Here is a 14180-nt window from a genome sequence, read left to right on the forward strand (position 1 = left end):
CATGACCCAGGAAAGTGTGTCCGGCCAAATGGGATCGAGCGTGTTGGGCTATGTGGTGCACCCCTGCAGGGAAGTTAATCTATTCGAATAGCCGTGATCTTCGGTAACAGGACGACTTGGAGTTGTACCTTGACCTTATGACAACTAGAACCGGATACTTAATAAAACACACCCTTCCAAGTTCCACAGACAACCCGGTGATCGCTTTTCCGCAGGGCGACGAGGAGAGGATCGCCGGGTAGGATTATGCTATGCGATGCTTGGAGATGCTACTTGGAGATGCTACTTGGAGGACTACAATCTACTCTCTCCTATATGCTGCAAGACGGAGGCTACCAGAAGCGTAGTCTTCGACAGGGTTAGCTATCCCCCTCTTATTCTGGCATTCTGCAGTTCAGTCCACCGATATGGCCTCCCTACACATATACCCATGCATATGTAGTGTAGTTCCTTGCTTGCGAGTACTTTGGATGAGTACTCACGGTTGCTTTCCTCCCTCTTTTCCCCTTTCCCTTCTACCTGGTTGTCGCAACCAGATGCTGGAGTCCAGGAGCCAGACGCCACCGTCGACGACGACTACTACCCCGGAGGTGCCTACTACTACGTGCAGCCCGCTGACGACGACCAGGAGTAGTTAGGAGGATCCCAGGCAGGAGGCCTGCGCCTCTTTCGATCTGTATCCCAGTTTGTGCTAGCCTTCTTAAGGCAAACTTGTTTAACTTATGTCTGTACTCAGATATTGTTGCTTCCGCTGACTCGTCCATGATCGAGCACTTGTATTCGAGCCCTCGAGGCCCCTGGCTTGTATTATGATGCTTGTATGACTTATTTTATTTGTAGAGTTGTGTTGTGATATCTTCCCGTGAGTCCCTGATCTTGATCGTACACATTTGCGTGCATGATTAGTGTACGATTGAATCGGGGGCGTCACAGGTAGCATGATCAATGTTTAGAATGGTGATTCGATAACCAATGGTCTAAGAATGAAATGTCGACCATTAACTTCAAAGCAATAGGACCGCTAGAAGTTTTGAATTCGCACATCCAAGTTCAATTGTCGGTTTTTCGATTGGAAACAACACGGGGCCAACAAGGAATGGTGATGGTGAGAAGTACCACTGTATCACAAATTCTCAAGAGGTGGTGAAATTCTCACGACATTCTTGACATAAAAGGTGGTAATATTCCAAGGTAAAGAAGAACAATGCTGGGTAGCAAGGAACTCAGGTATAACACAAAACACGAACAAGTTTGTGTTGGAGGGAAGGCAATAAAGTGGTTGGTGATAACACAAATCATCGAGGCAAGGATGGTATTTCTCATCATGAATCCGATTGATATCCTGGAAGAGCTCATAAGGTTGATGATGATCACGACACATTTGTCGAGAGGTTACACGAAGATGTAATCGATCGACGATGACATCAATTCATACGAATGATGAAGCGAAAGGTTATTGGAACCACGATTAGGACACAAACTCGAAATCAAGTTTGTTGTTCAAGGAGAAATTATATGACAACGAAAATCGACGCAAGCTTAACTTATCGTTGAAAGTTGTGCTCCGGGAATAAGGACCAAGTAGCATAGTTAAAATCATTATGATAATGATATAGTCAAATAGGCTAGGAATGGCGTGATCGGGTACAAACTCGTACTTATAGAAGCTTACTGAAGAGTTGTTGAACCGTAGTGCGGACTTGGTTCAGTTATCGGTGTCCTTGAGTGTTTAATAACTCAGAGCCCGTGAAAAATTGGAATCAGTGGGAAGGTAGCACTTGATGAATAACTCCTAAGAAGTTATGCAGTTCCATGATAATCTGGAGATACCAGGGGGTAATACTCGATGACAGATCAAAGTAGAGGTTGGACTGGGGCATTGCTCTGCAGAAGACAAGTGCTTAAACTTGCGAGAGAAATGGTATTTAAAGGAGAACATGGTCGGAACCACGATTGCAAATAGGCTAGATCTCAGATATAAGATGAACTCATACCAAGGGAATAATTAATCTTAAAAGAGGCTTCGATGAGAAGATGTACATCATGTCCATGGGCATGAACACAAAGTTCAAGGTTGACTCCCACTTCTCCAATGCACAACCTTCCATTCACTTCTCGCGTTCAATGAAGTTGTAGTGTTGAAATTTTATCTGGCAAAATACCAGAAGAGTATGACTCGTGAAAACTTTCGAGTTCACACATATTAAGGAAGGCATAGATTCAACCCATCGGGGCATCTTAGAATCATATACCAGAATCTTTAGAAGTAATTAACTCAAGCTCGAAGGCAGAGCATAGTTGAGAAAGCAGAGGATACAATTTACCAAAGGCATTATGTATCAGAGGAAAGGCTCACAAGGTTATTGAATATGAAGGGCGTTGTCATATAAAATCCAACAAAGGATCTGGTGGTCCACAAGGGATCTAGTGTGAGCATCGGTACTCAACTAGAGGAAGAAGAATGCAAGGAGATCAGATTATAGAAACAACTGACTAACTCAATTGTCAAATGCAAAGGAATTATGATTTCCAAATCAAGGGATCAGAAGCAATGCTCTGATTAGGGATGGATAAGTTGAATAGCCTTAGGGTACAATCAACGACAATTGGATTGGTCGAGAACCAATTCCTAGTTAAAAGAATGGCAGCTCAGCCGGAAAGGTAATTTATAAGGATCAATGATGATTGCGTGTATTCGCAAACATATTGAGTCAATAGGCCCAAAATGATAATGACAAGGAATGTCAATAAGACTACGAGACTTATGGCATTAACCATAATGCGAGCAAACAAGAAATTCCAGAGCAATAGGTTGCTGAGGATTTTCGGAATATCGGATGGTATTTCGAAGGCTTTTGTGTAACACATGAACAACTGGGGGATGAGCGGATACTCGATAAGTGCGAGAATTAACCGTAGGGGTATTCAGGTGACAAAGAACAGCAAGGCAATAAGCTCAAAGGATTATCGAAACAACGACGAGTTTTTCAGGGTATCTTGTAATAACAAGACCAACTGGGGATGAATGTAAGAATAACCACTTCAAGTAATTATCCATAAGGGTTGACGGTGGAAGGGGAATTGCAAATGCAATGAACACAAGTTCTCGGGTTAACAGCGGAGAGTATCTTCGGGGTCTTCTGGTGCAGCAGACGATCATCAATAATAAGGGGCTCTCCGGGGTGAATGTGACAACGAGATCCTAATGTTAGATTTTTAGCAAAACCATTTAACCCGAATAGAAGAGAGATCAGAGTCCTAGAGTATAGATCGAGGAGTAAAAGATCCTAATACCACCCAATGGCGACGTGGGCCCGTAAGGCACACAACCATGTTAGTAAAAGTTTTACAATGACTAGACTCGACTTCGGCCAAGGAGTATGGAAGTGGGATTCCTACAGGCAGTCGGCTCTGATACCAACTTGTGACGCCCCTGATTCAATCGTACACTAATCATGCACGCAAACGTGTACGATCAAGATCAGGGACTCATGGGAAGATATCACAACACAACTCTAAAAACATAAATAAGTCATACAAGCAACATATTACAAGCCAGGGGCCTCGAGGGCTCGAATACAAGTGCTCGATCATAGGCGAGTCAGTGGAAGCAACAATATCTGAGTACAGACATAAGTTAAACAAGTATGCCTTAAGAAGGCTAGCACAAACTGGGATACAGATCGAAAGAGGCGCAGGCCTCCTGCCTGGGATCCTCCTAAACTACTCCTGGTTGTCGTCAGCAGCCTGCACGTAGTGATAGGCACCTCCAGTGTAGTAGGAGTCGTCGTTGACGGTGGCGTCTGGCTCCTGGACTCCAGCATCTGGTTGCGACAACCAGAAGGAAGGAAAGGGGGAAAAGGGGGGAGAAAGCAACCGTGAGTACTCATCCAAAGTACTCGCAAGCAAGGAACTACACTACATATGCATGGGTATATGTGTAAAGGGTCATATCGGTGGACTGAACTGCAGAATGCCAGAATAAGAGGGGGATAGCTAATCCTGTCGAAGACTACGCTTCTGGCAGCCTCCGTCTTGCAGCATGTAGAAGAGAGTAGATTGAAGTCCTCCAAGTAGCATCTCCAAGTAGCATCTCCAAGTAGCATCTTCAGTAGCATCGCATAGCATAATCCTACCCGGCGATCCTCCCCTCGTCGCCCTGTGGAAAAGCGATCACCGGGTTGTCTGTGGAACTTGGAAGGGTGTGTTTTATTAAGTATCCGGTTCTAGTTGTCATCAGGTCAAGGTACAACTCCAAGTCGTCCTATTACCGAAGATCACGGCTATTCGAATAGATTAACTTCCCTGCAGGGGTGCACCACATAACCCAACACGCTTGATCCCATTTGGCCGGACACACTTTCCTGGGTCATGCCCGGCCTCGGAAGATCAACACGTCGCAGCCCCACCTAGGCACAACAGAGAGGTCAGCACGCCGGACTAAACCTATGCGCGCAGGGGTCTGGGCCCATCGCCCTGAGCACACCTGCACGTTGCGTGGGCGGCCGGAAGCAGACCTAGCCTAGTGGCGTTCCAGTCCAATCCGGCGCGCGCCGCTCAGTCGCTGACGTCAAGAAGGCTTCGGCTGATACCACGACGTCGGGATACCCATAACTACTCCCACGTAGATGGTTAGTGTGTATAGACCAAATGGCCAGACTCAGATCAAATACCAAGATCTCGTTAAGCGTGTTAAGTATCCACGAACGCCGAACAGGGCCAGGCCCACCTGCCTCCTAGGTGGTCTCAACCTGCCCTGTCGCTCCGCCACAAAGTAACCGTCGGGGGCCGTCGGGAACCCAGGCCCACCTCTACCGGGATGGAGCCACCTGTCCTTTCAGCCCCCTCATCAGAATCACTTGCGGGTACTCATCGAGCTGACCCGACTTTAGTCACCATATGTATAGTATGTATGTATGTATAGTATATACCCGTGATCCCCTCCCGAGAGGTCACGGCCCAATAGTATAGCAAGGCAGACTGACAAGAAGGTAGGGCCAATGATGATAAACTAGCATCCTATACTAAGTATTTAGGATTGCAGGTAAGGTATCAACAGATGTAGCAACAATGTCAGGCTATGCATCAGAATAGGATTAACGGAAAGCAGTAACATGCTACACTACTCTAATGCAAGCAGTATAGAGGAGAATAGGCGATATCTGGTGATCAAGGGGGGGGCTTGCCTGGTTGCTCGGGCAAGGAGGGGTCGTCAACACCGTAGTTGAACTGGGGGTCGCCGGCAGTCTCGGGGTCTACCGGAAAGAAGTAACGGAGAGGAAACACAATAAATAACAGAGCAAACAAAGCATCACAAAGCGTAACAAGGCAATACGTGGTGTCCGGTGTGCCCTAACGTCGTAGTAGGTGATACCGGCGAAAGGGGGAAACATCCGGGAAAGTATCCCCGGTGTTTCGCGTTTTCGGGCAGAGGTACCGGAGGGGGAAAGTTGCGTGTTCGGTATGCTAGGGGTGTGTGGCGGACAAACGGGCTACGTATCCGGAATCGTCTCGTCGTTCTGAGCAACTTTCATGTTGAAAATATTTTAATCCGAGTTACGGATTAAAAGATATGATTTTCTAAAGATTTTATTAATTTCTGAATTTAATTAATTCGAAAATTAAATAATGACATCAGCATGATATCATGCTGACGTCAGTAGTCAACAGAGTTGACTGGTCAACCTGACCAGTGGATCCCACTGGTCAATGACATATTTTAACTAAACCTATTAATCAACCTAATCAGGTTTAATTAGGGGTGGGCCCCACTGTCATTCACTACTTAATTAATTAATTAGGTTATTTAAGTAACTAACGTGTAATTAGTTTAATTAGATGTTTAATTTAATTAATCAAAATTGATTAAGTTGATTATTTCTATAATTAATTAATTTTATTTTTATTTTTATTCTTATATACGTTCTGGGGCCCGGCCCCACATGTCTGTGGCCCCAAAGGGCCTTAGCGGGTGAGCGGGTAGCGCGTGAGCGGGCGACGGGCGCCTGGGCGTGGGCGAACCCGCATGGCATCGGGGGAGCCCGCCCAGGAGGTTGAGGCCGCGGTGACGGGCGCCGGCTGTGGCTAACGGGGCGGAGCCCCGGGGACGTGCGGGCGATGGCGAACTGGTGCAGGTGCTCGCACCCGACGCCATGAGAGGCGAGGGCGAGCACGCCTGGGGGCCGTGGAGGGTGCGGCCGGAGCGCGCTCGGGTGATGGCCGAGCCAAGGTGGATGCACGCTCGGGCGACGCAGGGGCACGGCCAGGGGGTGCGGTCGGCGCGAGGGGCGACGGGCATGACCGGACAGAGAGGCGCGCGGCCAGGGCGCGGCCCGACCACGGTGAGCGCGCGTGCGCGTGGTAGAGAAGGCCGAGGCGTCGCGAACGGCGCCAGCGACAGAGGGAAAGGGGGGAAGGAGGGATCCTCACGGCTAGGGGTGGGCATAAAAAACCGAGGACCGAAGACCGGACCGAAAAAACCAGGACCGAAGCCGAAAGAACCGATGACCGAAATTTCAGATATAAAATCGGTTGTCAATTTAACAAAACCGAAGTAATTTCGGTGATTTCGGTGCCAATCATCCGCTGACCGAACTGACCGAAGTATCGAAGAAAAAAAAACCCGTCCAACTGTAGCTATTAAACGATGCAGGCCAACGTTGATGGCAAAAAAAACGATGCAGCCCAACGCCCCAACCCCATTTAGACACAGCCCAGTTGTCCACCGTAAGCCTGGAGCCTTCAGGAGTCCGTGCGGGCGCTTGGAAACCTCACGGTCACGGGAAACAAAAGGCTCGTTTTCAGGATTCCCCTCACGACCTAAACCTAACCGCCATCCAGTCATACGAGGGCTTGCGGCTGGGACTTGCAGCCTCTGCTCCGGCGACAACGGCGAGGGCTGCTGCTTATGTTCTGGGAGACGAAGGACGACCGGCGGCAGATGCACTTCCAAGGTAACACGCACTGCCGTAGTGCGCCGTCGCTCCTTCCCCCTGGCTCCATGATTGCTTCTCCTCGGCGGACGGCGACCATACAGAATAGGTGCCCCAGGTCGGGATGCGGGGAGGCAATCCTGTACTCATCGATTTGTTCGGTTTCCACCAAAACCGAACCGAATTTCTCGGTGCACCGAAGGCTCGGTTAGCGATTCTATAGGAGACCGATTGGTCAACAGTTTATGACAACCGAATTTTTTAACTGACCGGAGAACCGGACCGAACGGTTCGGTAGCTCCGGCGACGGTGCCGTGGACGAGGAGGATTCGAGGTAGAAGCGGTCCGGCGAGGGGGGGGTAGTCGAGGCAGAGGGCGACGGTGGCGGCTCCGATGAGGTGGCGAGGTGACGAGCGACGGGATTGGCGATGGGGACGGGGCGCCGGCGTCGGCCCGATCCCGATCCAGAACTGGATCGGGGGAAGGGGGGAGAGCGAGTGGGGGTGTGGGTGGTTAGGGTTTGCGGGGGGTGAGGGGATAAGGTGTGGCCGGTTGGGCCAGGGGGGAGCTAGGCCGGCCTGGTAGGTCGTGGCCCAGTTGGGCCGGTGGCCTGCTGGGCCGGAGCCCCGGGGGTTTCTTTTCCTTTTTTTTGTTTGTTTTTCTCTTTTGTATTTTCTTTCTTTTATTTATTTTCTCTTATGTTTTAATTCAAGTTAAAATATTTATGCATTTTATAAAACTGTGTCCTCTACACCATAATTATCTATGTAATATTTAGTACAAACCGAAGATTTTTATTTTAATGTTTGAAAACTTTTATTGTTTGACTTAAATTCAAAATTTGAATTTGAATCAGTTTCGAACTAACGCGAGATTAGCAACAGTAATTGTGGTGACGTGGCATCATTAACAGAGGTTTACTGTAGCTTAAGTATCCGGACGTCACACAAACAAAAGTCAAACTCGGCCCCATCGATCTGATCTATCCGGCGCCACCGAGTTCATTTGACATAGCCACTGCCAGAAACCCTAATCAATTCGGTCTCACCGATGGGATCCCGGTCTCACCGAGATGGGCTTGCAAACTCTCTGGTTCCTGTTGCAATAATTTCGGTCCTACCGAGATATGTAATCGGTCTCACCGAGTTTGCTTGACCAACTCTCTAGTTAGCTCATTACCAAAACCGGTCCCACCGAGTTTGTGTAATTGGTCAAACCAAGATGAGGTTTTACCCTAACCCTAATGAAATCAATCCCACTGAGTTGACATGTCGGTCCCACTGAAAAGCCTAACAGTCACATTATGAACTAAATCGGTCTGACTGAGTTTTCTGATTCGGTCCCACCAGTTTGGTGAATTATGTGTAACGGTTAGATTTTGTGTGGAGGCTATATATACCCCTCCACCCACTCTTCATTCGTGAGGAAAGCCATCAGAACATGCCTACACTTCCAGCATACATTTTCTGAGAGAGAACCACCTAGTCATGGGTTGAGATCAAGATATTCCATTCCAACCACATAAATCTTGATCTCTAGCCTTCTCCAAGTTGCTTTCCACTCAAATCATCTTTCAACCAAATCCAAATCCGTGAGAGAGACTTGAGTGTTCGGGAGACTATCATTTGAAGAACAAGAGCAAGGAGTTCATCATCAACACACCATCTATTACCTTTTGGAGAGTGGTGTCTCCTAGATTGGTTAGGTGTCACTTGGAAGCCTCCGTCAAGATTGTGGAGTTGAACCAAGGAGTTTGTACGGGCAAGGAGATCGCCTACTTCGTGAAGATCTACCCTAGTGAGGCAAGTCCTTCGTGAGCGATGGCCATGGTGGGATAGACAAGGTTGCTTGTTCGTGGACCCTTCATGGGTGGAGCCCTCCGTAGACTCGCGCAACCGTTACCCTTCGTGGGTTGAAGTCTCCATCAACGTGGATGTACGATAGCACCACCTATCGGAACCACGCCAAAAATCTCCATGTCTCCATTTGCGTTTGCACACTCCAATCCCATCCCTTTACATTCTTGCAAATTGCATGATTTACTTTCCGCTTCTCATATACTCTTGTCCTGCTTGCTTGATATGTATTGTGAATGTTTAAACATGTGCTAAAACTCCACCTCAACTTGAAGAAAATAAAAACTGCAACTTTTCTTTGCTAAGAGTCTATTCACCCCCCTCTAGACACCTCTTCTCGATCATTTCACTTGGCTTGTGGGATATGTTCCCATTCAGATCGGATACGTGTTTGTGTGAGTTTGGTGGTATGTGACTTGTAGTAGTAGTAGCCTCCGCAAGTGGGGGTGGCGGCATTGGAGGACTTTTGTTGGTGGTGCTCCTTTGAGTACCGAGAGGTCTTTATCCGTCGTGTCTGGCAATGACCTTATTGAAGGCATTGTTTTTGTGAACGCGGTCTTTCTCTAGGGTGAAAACCTATGATCTTCGTTCGGGCAACGACAACGCTTGTGCATTGTTTCCTTCCTGGAGGCGTTGTTTTTGGAGAACCTTCTTTGTAGTCTGGGTGTGTCTTTGGAAGTGGTTAGAGTGCTACTGCTGCAGTCTGCAGGTGATAAAGACTGTGGCAGGGTTTTTCTCTCTCCCTTTTTTGCTGTGTGCATCCTGGGTGTTTTTATAATCTTGTTGATGTAGAAGCTGGGTGTAATTGGTATCTGCTTGATATTAATATATTTCCTTCTAAAAAATCATTCTCTTGCAAAACCAACTAAAGTGTGCAGGTGACCGTTGGGCGATCCTACGTAAATTTAAGGTGGGTCCTGCAAGTTGGCACCAGCTCAGAAGGCATCAAATACATTCACTAATATGACATGAAGGACATAATACTTTTTTCACGAATACGCAAAGCTTGTGTATCATTTCATTGATAGAAGGAGAAGAATGAGTATAGGGGGTACAACACATGACACGAACGCAGATAGGCGTGAACATGGTGCCCGGAGCAGAAAGACAAGGGATGCTCGACCCAAACAGAGGGGACATCACAGCTAAATCTGCCAAACCCGAGGCAAGAGCAACGATGCCAAACCAACGAGAACTCCAACACCGTCCGAGCCAAAAATCAAGGACACCACGAGCGAGCAAGATAGTGCCTTCAAGAAGGAAGACGACGCCGAGACTCCGTCACTATCCGGTCCGGGTGACCTAGATCTAAGGTTTCCCCTGAGCTCGAAGAGGGGCGCAGCTAAAGACCTTGGCAGTGCCTCCAAGAAGGAAAACGACACCCACGGGCGCCGTCGCTGCCAGCACCGGTGAGCCGAGCGGGGATATCTCCCTGGCCTAAAGCTGAGCAATCCCATAGCCGTCGAATCAGGGATCACAGGTGGGGAGGCAAAAGCTGGTCGGAACCGCCAAGTCAGGGGAGTTGGCGGGGCTGCACCCGCCGCCGGAGGTGGCACCACCTCCGAACTATGGGCTTGGATCTGGCAAAAGAGGGGGCTTTGAGGCCTACAGGGTAGGGCGGGCGATGAGGCGAACCACGCGGGGGTCTTGGCGCAACGTCGTCTAGCAACGCCGCCAAGCAAGGACTAGAGAGACGCAGATCCGAGCTGTCGTGGCCGTAACCGTCGGGACATCAGTGAGCCAGGGAAACCGGAAGGGGCGCAGCTATCTGGTCGCCGGGGCCGGAGCTGCCCGGTGGAGGACGCCGGAAGCGAAGGACACCGGAGAGACGCGGGCCTGCAGTTGTCGGGGCCGAAGCAGCGCCAGCAAGGACCCACCGCGAGGGGCCCCGAGCCAGCCACAACCATGGACGCACCACTGCCTCTGCGCAGGAGCCGTCACCGAGCTCAAGTGGAGGGAGGGCCGCCGGAAACGAGGGGGCCGCCTGCACGGGAGGCAGGCCGCGAGCCCCCCGCGACTAGCCCCGCCGCCGGCAGGCAGGGTCGAGCAGCAGCTGGTGAGGGTGAGAGGGGCCCAAGATTCGCCGGGTCATGGGCAGAGGGGATGGAGGCGCATGGGGAGGAGTCCGCGGCGACCGATGAAGACGGGGGGAGGGGGTCCGCCGCTGGCCGGAGACGCGCGGGACGAGGCCGTCGCCGCCGGAGCAGCAGGGGGCGGGCGCCGTCGCGGCAAGATCGAGGCGCAGGGTGCGGGGTTGGAGGCGAGCGGGATCGAGATCCGCCCCGCCACCGCCTTCCTGGGGTCCGGGGCGGCTTCGCCGGCCGACTCTCCGGCGGCGGCAATGCGAGGGAGGCCGGCGGCGGCAATGCGAGGGAGGCCGGCGGCGGCAATGCGAGGGAGGCCGGCGGCGGGGGCTGTAAACGGAGGCTGCTAGGGTTCCCCCGTGCCGCCAGAGGAGGGCGGCGCGGGGGGTGTGGGGGGAGGGGAGGGGGCAAGGACATAATACTAAGTGCAGACGTTTTATACATATATAGTGAAGGCGTTGGTCGTAAGGGAAATGGTTGGTTCAGGGTACAGATGCCACCAAGAGCCAATAGGTATTTCACCAGAGATCCAATGCTTTTCTTTTGACGTGTTTGGATCCCTAATTCATTAGTGTAAGCAGGATATAAGCGAAAATCTATCTCTACACCCGAGCTCAACTGCATCTGCGCTGACGAAAAAAATCAAAACAAATACTAGAAAAATTATGGTATTTGGAGCCGGTCTTTTTTGCTGAGAGCTGCTCAGATGTTCAAGTGACTTGAAATTTGGAGCCGGTCTCACGCATCAAATTTCTACCACAAAAAAATTGGAATTTTTTGAATTTGTTTTGTTTTTTTTTACGAATTTTTTTAACCGGGTGTAGATGAGCCTCGGCACCGAAATGCCCTACTAGGACATAAGTTGTCTTTTTCACAAGGGAAACATTTAGAAACGGCGGACCGGCCGAACGTTCAGCCGGTCGCACCGCTCGCTCGCCTAGTAGCTTCCATACGCACCGCTCGCTCTCGACCTTATCCTTTTCCGTTCATTTCCCGTTCGCCATCGCTGACCACTTGTTCCGCTCTTCTTTTACTTCGACGCACCTGCTGTTGCTCCTTCCATCCCCACCTCCTTCAATCTCCACACCTGCTACTGCTCCTTCCATCCCCACCTCCTTCAATCTCCACACCTGATGCTGCTCCGTCCATCTCCACCTCCCCAGTTGGGTTCTTTCTCATCATAGAGAGGGAAGGGGAGTTGCTCGGCTGAGCACGGCAGGGGCTCCTCGCTCGTACCCGCGTGTTCTTCAGATATGCCCGGGGTTGCTTGCCCCTAGATGTCGCCGTGCCCCAATGGCTTTTTTCGCTGGTGATGGAGGACGACGGATGCTGGAGGCGACTGCCGGGTGTTTGATTGCTACAATTGGCATGCGGATTTGCTGGAACCGGCAAATGGAAATGCTCGGATCGTTGAGCGAGTCACGGAGATGGAGGAGCTGCAACCTGCGACCAAATTTGCTGGAACCGGCCACAATTTTTGCTACCAACGTCTTCTGATTTGCTGGAACCAGCCCACTTTATTTTGCTGCCACCTATTTTGCTGGAACTAGTCCTAAGTTTTGCTACCACCATCTTATGATTTTTTGCTGCCACCAGCCCACTTCTTTTGCTACCACTGTCTTCGGATTTTCGCTGGAACATGACCAACTTTTTGCTACCACCATGTTTTGATTTCGCTGGAACCAAAGCATATTTTTGCTACCATCGTATTTTGATTTTGCTAGAACCGGCATATGTTTTTGCTACAACCATCTTGATTTTGCTGGAACCAGCAGTTTTTTGTTGCTACCACCAGCTTTGGCTGTGAGCGACGCCATCATCGCCATTGATGCTGCAATCGGGGGTTGGGCAACACCGGCGAGGAACCGTGTTGTGGTCAGTGCCATGGAGCTCCCGTGGATGCAACAGTGAGGCGACGGAAAAAGCTGCTATAGGAGGTCAGCGGACTTTTTTGTTTTTGTGTTTTGACGATGGTGAGCATCGACGGCGACCTTCGGGGGCGGGGCAAACGAGTGAGGACGGCTGGAGGGAGAGGAAGCGCGCGACGCGGAGGGAAGGTGGGGCGGTCGCCATGATTTTCTTCCGGTGCTTTTTTTGTTTTCAGATGTGAACACAAGGAGGGTCACGAGACGATGGGAATGAAGGATCGAACGGTATGCGCACGGGAATCCGATGGCTGCGCCTCGACCCGCGCCTATCACTGCCCAGACTTACAAAACACAAGGGAAATGGGCTTGTGTGAGGATCATGTGACTTGCCCATTGGCAGTCACACTGTAACATGCGGCCATATATCAGCATCCAAACCATATCCAACGGACAGCGTCGCTCTAAAGCAAAACATCCTTCACACTTAACCCCGGGCATCTATCCAGCACAACTGAACAAGAAAAATGCTTCAGACGCGTGCATAATTGACTAGTAGCTGCAGAGAAAGAAAAATGCATTGAGTAATTTCAGCAACTAGTGCTATGAGTGAACCGTATAAGACAAAGAAAAATACTTCAGACTTTGCTGCTAGGCATCTATCCAGCAAAACAGAACAAGAAAAATGCTTCAGACTTGGATGATTTCAGCCATTAGAACATACAAACAGCAGTTCTTCAGTTAGTTAGCAATACAAATATCAGTTTTCAGTTAGTTAGCAATACAAATAGCAATTTTAGTTAGAAATACGAACAGCAGCAATAAATGTTGTACATACATTAGAAAAATTGCTGCTATATGCGCACTGAATAAAACAGCATTGCGGAGAACCATATAAACAAATCTCTGCTTTTCGCCACCATAGCCCCCGTCCGCCGAATCTGCTACTGATTGGAGCATCTCTTGCAAATCCGGTATATCCATGTCCTATAAAATATACCGCCAAATGTCTTCTAGGAGTTTCTAGGCTGTCTTTTAGGAGTTTTTAGGCTGTGATATGTGCGAGAGCAGAACAAATCCCGGTAAATTGTTGACAAAACAACATAAAGCCCCCTGGACTCAATAAAAACTGCAATTGGGACCTTTGTCCCGGTCGAGCTCTCGTGCAAGATCTGCCATGGGCAGGGAGGTCACAGCTCCGCCACTCGCTGCCAAACCACCACGGAGCCACCGCCCACGGGCCATCGCCTCTCCAGCCTCGGCTAGGGCCAGCGGGCAGAGCTCGCGTCTCTCGCAGCAATGCCTCCTTGCGCGGCAGCAGCTCAGGCAGCGACAGCAGGTGGATATAGCAGATTCGGCCCGAACTATGCAGGAGCCCGCAATTTTTTTACAAACAAGTGATTTTGCAGTATGTTTGCGCGCTGCAACCACTCTTCACAGACA

Source organism: Triticum aestivum, chromosome 2B (assembly GCF_018294505.1).
Source record: "Triticum aestivum cultivar Chinese Spring chromosome 2B, IWGSC CS RefSeq v2.1, whole genome shotgun sequence".
In the NCBI taxonomy this organism is placed as follows: domain Eukaryota; kingdom Viridiplantae; phylum Streptophyta; class Magnoliopsida; order Poales; family Poaceae; genus Triticum; species Triticum aestivum.